Source organism: Pongo abelii, chromosome 23 (genome assembly GCF_028885655.2).
Source record: "Pongo abelii isolate AG06213 chromosome 23, NHGRI_mPonAbe1-v2.0_pri, whole genome shotgun sequence".
NCBI lineage: Eukaryota > Metazoa > Chordata > Mammalia > Primates > Hominidae > Pongo > Pongo abelii.
The window spans coordinates 26144880-26151217 of NC_085929.1; the positions used below are offsets into that span (position 1 = coordinate 26144880).

At 44.0% G+C, this 6338-nt stretch overlaps 1 pseudogene; it reads right to left on the reverse strand.

The window, feature by feature from the left end:
* Nucleotides 1-2580: 2580 nt before the first annotated feature.
* LOC134761230 (probable non-functional immunoglobulin lambda variable 5-48) lies at nucleotides 2581-3020 on the reverse strand (annotated as a pseudogene).
* Nucleotides 3021-6338: the final 3318 nt, after the last annotated feature.

Genomic DNA, 6338 nt, shown 5'->3' on the forward strand with positions numbered 1-6338 from the left:
CCTTTGGTGACAGCCACGGTGCAGGAGCCACACATGAGAATGAGTGTCTCTCTTTGGGACACAGTGAGGGCTCCTGAGTCACCATAGCCTGAGAACTGAACAAAGAAACAAAAACAGATCCATGTTAGGAATGAGGAAGAGAAGCAGAGGGATACCTCCAAAGGCCTGTCTCTGAAATCTCCATGAACCCAGACATAGAGTGAGGAGAAAGCAGAGGTGGAGGAGAAGCATCCAGGCCACGGTGTGGACTTTCCAAAGATCCCCTGGACCCTCAGCCACTGCTGGACTCTTGGACAGTTCCTCTAACTCTTCATCAGCTCCCTGGGTGAAGATGTGTGTTTGGGTGGGACATTATGCAACTATGGGTTCTTTACCAAAACCACCGGCTCCATGGGTTCTGAGTGCTCAGCCAGGGAGCAGCTGCTCTGTCAGGGAGGCTGGGCTGCTGGGAGCTCTGAATTTGCCCTTTGGAAGAAAGCACCTGCTCTAACCCCCAACTCGGGCCAGTGAGTATGGGCCCAGGAGCCATAAATGAGAGCCCTGGGAGTTAATTTCAGGACTTGCTCACCTCTGAGAAGATCCACAGCGCCCCCTGCTGGGATTAGATGACTATTGTTTGTACTTCTCTATGATAAATAATTCCTCTAATGCTTGATTTTTAATTTCGCTGTTACCTGTTCCGGAGTCCCTCCAGACTATTGTTTTTAATTTAATTTATTGTATTTTTCAGTTCCCTAATTTTAATTTGGTTTGTTTTTATTACTTCTTTTTCTTTTCTGGGATTTGCTTCTTTTCCACTTGTTTCAAGAATGTTCCTTGTGACCCACGTTTACCTATGTAACATACCTGCACATGTACCCCTGAGCCTAAAATAAAACTCCAAAAAATAATGTCTAAAATTGCTCACTGAAGGGATTCTATAATTGCTGCTTAAGTAATCTCGGTTACATAACGTCAGCACCTAAATTATTTCAGTATTGGTGTCTGTTGATTGTCTTTTCTTATTTGTGTTCTTCTGGTTCTTCATATGGAAAGTTAATTTTTTACTGTATCCTAGATATTCTGGATATTATATTATAAGACTTTCTGGAGTTTTGTCAATAGATCTGAAATAGTACTTGCTTTTGTTTTACTGTTTTTTCCTTTTTTTTTAACTTTGTCAGTATCAGGAAAATGAGATACATTCCCCTTTGTATGTATTTAATTTCAGATTTTTTAATCAATCAAATAATATTGGAAATGAATCACTCTGTAGCCTGTTTCCATCTGCTGAAATGTTTCTGAAGCCTCATGTTTCTCCCATCCTCTACCTTAGTCTTTTAAATTGAAGTTCACCAAATATGTCACAGTGTTACCTATAACTTAAGTAGGAGGAAGTACACCTTTAATCTGAAATGACTGCCATGATTAATAGAAAAAGTGATTGTGGTGATCCACTGGGGGCCTGAAGAACTAACGACCTGACTCTACAGTAGTTGGAAACCAGCCTTCAAAAACAAAAAATGTGCTTCAGAAACACAGGACTGAGGCTTGATCCAAGGTGTTAGAGTCTAGCTTCCCACCTGTATTTGTCCCTGTGCTGATGTTCCAGATGCCACTGGTCATGTAATACTGGGCCTCATTTTTGTTCTGTCCCCTTTTATAATCAGGGTAATTTTTTCTTTATGCAGAGAACCAGCAGATTGTGCAGGGGTCCCAGGACCTGATTGCTTGTATCCACCACTGACCCCGAAGACATTCACAGATGTTCTGTTGGACCCAGCTGTCATGAGATGCCCTGATGACAGCCCCAATTTTGGAGCCATAGGTGAATGTCACTGTCCCTCTAGGAGGTGTGGACAGTGAAAGTTCCTGTGTCACCACAACCTGGGAAGTGACTCCTGAACCCAGAGAAAGAAAAAAGATATCATCAGGACAGGAGACAAAACCCTAGAGAATATAGACACCTAGTAGTTTCTAAGTAATTTTTTTAACTATTAAAAAAATCATTGAGCAAATAAAGAAAAAACATACAAATATCTACCTTTCTAATTTGTGAGTTAAAAATAAAATAAAATACGATTTCAACGTTCTTTGTTTCTTTGGACTATAGTCACTATCCAAATTCTCAGGCAGAAACATGAGAGTCAGCCTAGAAGCATCTATATCGTTCATGCACAAAGTCCAAGCCCTCTTCATGTCTAATGTATCCTGTGACATAAAGACATCACAAAGTTACTTTATGCTCTTCATCTCCACTCGAACTAACCTAGAACCACCCACCACCATCTCACCAGGATGGCACCAGCACCCCCAGCCTCTCTCCCTGTCCCAGATCTTCTCCATTTTATTCTCATTGCAACTGGAGGGTCATTAACCAAAGGCCCATGTGAGCTTCTCCCTGCTGCCTCACAGTCCTTCAGTGACTCTGTGAGACCTTCTTGGGGGGTCATCATGCTGATCGGCCTCAACCTACCTCTCAAGCTCTGCAGCCTCGCTTCAAGAAGCTCCTCCTGACCCTTTCCCTGATCCAATGACCTTAGGCTCAGGCCAAAGTCATTTTTCCCATTGACTGGAATGACCAGTCAATGAGGTGAGAATCTATAGATGGAGACATTGATCATTAGTCAAGGCATCTTTGGATCCACAGAAGCATCTGGGGACTCCAGAGCCCTGGTGCTTAACTGAGTCTGAGTAGTAGCTCAGGAGGTACCGGGGGTTGCTCCCTGACTTCTGCTGGTACCAGTATACAATTTTTTCCCACTGACATTGATGTCACAGCTCAGGGTGCAGGTGAGTCTGGCAGATGCTCCCGGGGATTCAGAGAAGGAGGGTGGCTGAGTCAGCACAGGCTGGGAGAGGGAAACTGCAAACACAGACACACTTTGGTGATGGAGCTGTTAAGTGTTAAACTCCTTGGGGCTCAAAGCCAGAGATGCTGACACAGGCTGGGGGCTGCCCCAGGTCCCAGAAAACTGACCTCACCTGTGCAGTGGGAGAGAAGCACAAAGAGAAGAGATGTCCAGGCCATGGTGGGCACAGCTGACACGCCAGTCTCCACTCTGTCACCTGAGGCTGCTTTTATCTTCTTCACTGGCCTGACAGAGGAGGGGCTGTTCCCACACATTTGTTTCTCTTCCTGGTGACCTCAGCCCCACCCCAAGCAGCAGGTGCAATCTGAGCTTGGTTCTTGGTACAGAGAAGACTAATGTGTGAGACTCACAGTTGGCCCCATGGGAAGGACCAGGAAGGAAGCAGCTGCTGGGACCTTCCATGGTTCTGTGGGCAGGAGACGCTGCCCTAAGGAGTCTGGGGGGGTGGCACAGCTGTGGGTTCCCTCTGTGCAGACCCTGAGACAGACCCACAGTGCCCCCTGCTGCTCACTGGTTAGATTGCAGTCTCTCAGTGGGGATCATGAGTGGAGTCACCTGAGAGCCGGGTCCCTGTCATCGGTCCACAGCATCCATGGGTCACACACTCGCTCTGTCCTGAGTTACTGATATTAACAAAGAGCTTTTCCATAAGGACTTCTGAGTTACTAGAAGAAGAGCATGTAAGAAATACAAGGACTGTCTAATGTGAGGAGGCTGCAGTGAGGGGAGAATGCAGAGGGCTCTGGGAGCAGAGGCCTGAGCAGCTCCTTCCACAGGGAATGGATTTGTTCATTATCTGGGGTTGTAGACAGGAGACAGGATGGATGAAACAGATGCTTTAGAAAGACATCTTTGGTGTCACTTTCAACAAAGAGCCTGAAGGCAGGAGAGCAGGTGAGGATGTGTCAGGAGGGCTGAGGGCTGGTCCCTGGGATCTGGAGGAAGCTCAGGAGGCAGAACCCATGGGTGACTGTGGCCCCTGACACAAAGTGAGGGAGGAGTGGGGATGAGGCTGATGGTTGCAGTTGGGTTGATTGGGTGGTTTTTGTCTTCATTTGCTGTCATTGCAGGATGAGAGAGAGAGAGGGAGAGAGAGAAAGAGCAATACGAAGAGAAGCAAATTTGTTTTATATTCTTTTTGTAAAACCAAGGTCTGTAGGACACAGACATGTTTTAGTCCACTTTGTGCTGCTACAACAAAATCCCACAGACTGGGTAGTTAATAGAGAACAGATATTCATTTTCTCACAGGTTTTTTGTTTTGTTTTGTTTTGTTTTGTTTACTTTTTTTTTTTTTTTACCGAGTCTTGCTCTGTCACCAGGCTGGAGTGCAGTGGCACGATCTCGGCTCACTGCAACCTCCACCTCCTTGGGTTCTAGTGATTCTCCTGCCTCAGCCTCCTGAGTAGCTGGGACTACAGGCATAGGCTACCACGCCCAGCTAATTTTTGTATTTTTAGTAGAGACGGGGTTTCACCGAATTGGTCAGGCTGGTGTCAAACTCCTGATCTCGTGATTTCCCTGCCTCAGCCTCCCAAAATGCTGGGATTACAGGCATGAGCCACCACGCCTGGCCTTCTCACAGTTTTTGAGGCTGGGAAGTTCAGGATCAAGGCACTGTCATCTGATAAGGATCTTTCTTCTGTGTCCTCACATGGCAGATGGTGGAAAGAAGAGAGACAGAGCACACCGCTACCTCCAGCCTTTATATAAGAGACCTAAATCCTTTTGGAAGGGAGACATTCAAACCAAAGCACGATGAAAACAGCAGCACTGGAAGGCAGCGCTCCTCACGTCAGTCATTTACTCCAGGGGGATGAGAGCCACCCTGCAGAATGCAGCTCAGTCTTGGGGAGAGAGAGGAGGGGATAAGAACAGGACTAGGAATAGACACGGGAGTGCCCCCTGCTCGCAGGACAGAGAGGAGAAGCATCAAATCAGGTAGAAATAATAAATGCCTCATTTATTTCTTCTGGCACTTATTCAATTGTTTCAGTAATACATATTCATTAGCCAACTACTCCTCAGGTTTGGGCTCCTGGTGTCAGTGGGTGAATTTGGTTTATCAGGTTGTTCACATATTGTTATGTGCAATTTTTTTTCTGCTGATTCACTCAGTTAATAAAAGTGTGTGCCATTATTTATAACTATAATTGGGAATTGATTTTTTTCTCTTCCTTAGTCCTGCTAATTTATATTTTATATAGATTATGTTATTAGGGACATGTTTTTTCGTTTTTTTGTGTGTGTGTGCTTTTTTTGTTTTGTTTTGTTTGTTTGTTTGTTGTTGTTTGAGACAGGATCTCACTCTGTCACCCTGGCAGGAGTGCAGTGGCACTATCTTGGCTCACTGCAACCTCCACCTCTCAGGCTCAAGGGATCCTCCTACCTCAGGCTTCCAAGTATCTGGGACTACAGACACATATGCCACCGTGCCTGGCTAATTTTTTTTTCTGTACTTTTTAGAGATGAAATTTTACCATGCTGCCCAGGCTGGTCTAGAACTCCTGAGCTCAAGCAATCCACCCACCTTGGCCTCACAAAGTGCTGGGATTACAGGTGTGAGCCACCACGCATGGACTGATGTGTACTTTATAATTGTTATGTGTTCTTGTTGAATATTTCATTTTATACACATAAAATGTCCCACATTTCCTGATGTAAATAATTTTCATTAAAATTATTTGGTCTGATACCAAGATAACCACAAGAACTTTCTGCAGGTAAATGTTTGCATAGTGTATTTTTAGCATCCTTTAAAATTTAACACACAAGTAACTTTATTTTAAGGAAATTATTTTTATCTGGTTCATCAATACATTTACATTGAATATAATTGCTGATATTGTGTGTGAGTTTACCTTTCTCTTTATTTTATTTGGGCTTTTTGCTTCATTTCTTTTCACTCACTTTTTATTATTCATGAATCAAGTGTTTCCAACTGTATCATTTTACATTAGTACCTATTTAGTTTTACATTCTATAAGTTCAATAGGAACCCCACATATTGCAACATATAACCTCACCTTATTAGTGCCCACATTATTTATACATTTTGTGTAATTATTTTATAACACAGAACCTCATAAAAGTTTACACAATGCCTGTCCTTTGTGGTAATTATGGTTGCTAGAGGTTGTATATGCACCTAAGTATGAATGATGAAAACCATTATCAGTGGTGGAGGTGGTGTTTTCAACATCAAAGTCATCTTATGTATCCAACACATTTCCTTCCCTGTGCTGTGACCCTGCAGGATTTTTCAGGTGAATGCCTGGCAGGTCGCTGTCTCTTAAGCACCAAGAAACTGCAGAAATCCCCTCCACCTGTCTTTCAGAGATTTTTGCCTCATCTTTTTAGCCTCTTTCTTAACGTGGGTTGGAATTCAGCATCTGTTTGCACAAGGACCTAATGGGGGTTTGAAGCCCTGAATCTCCAATTTGTTTTTAATCCTCAAGGACACTGAATTACCCTCAAAGCTATTTC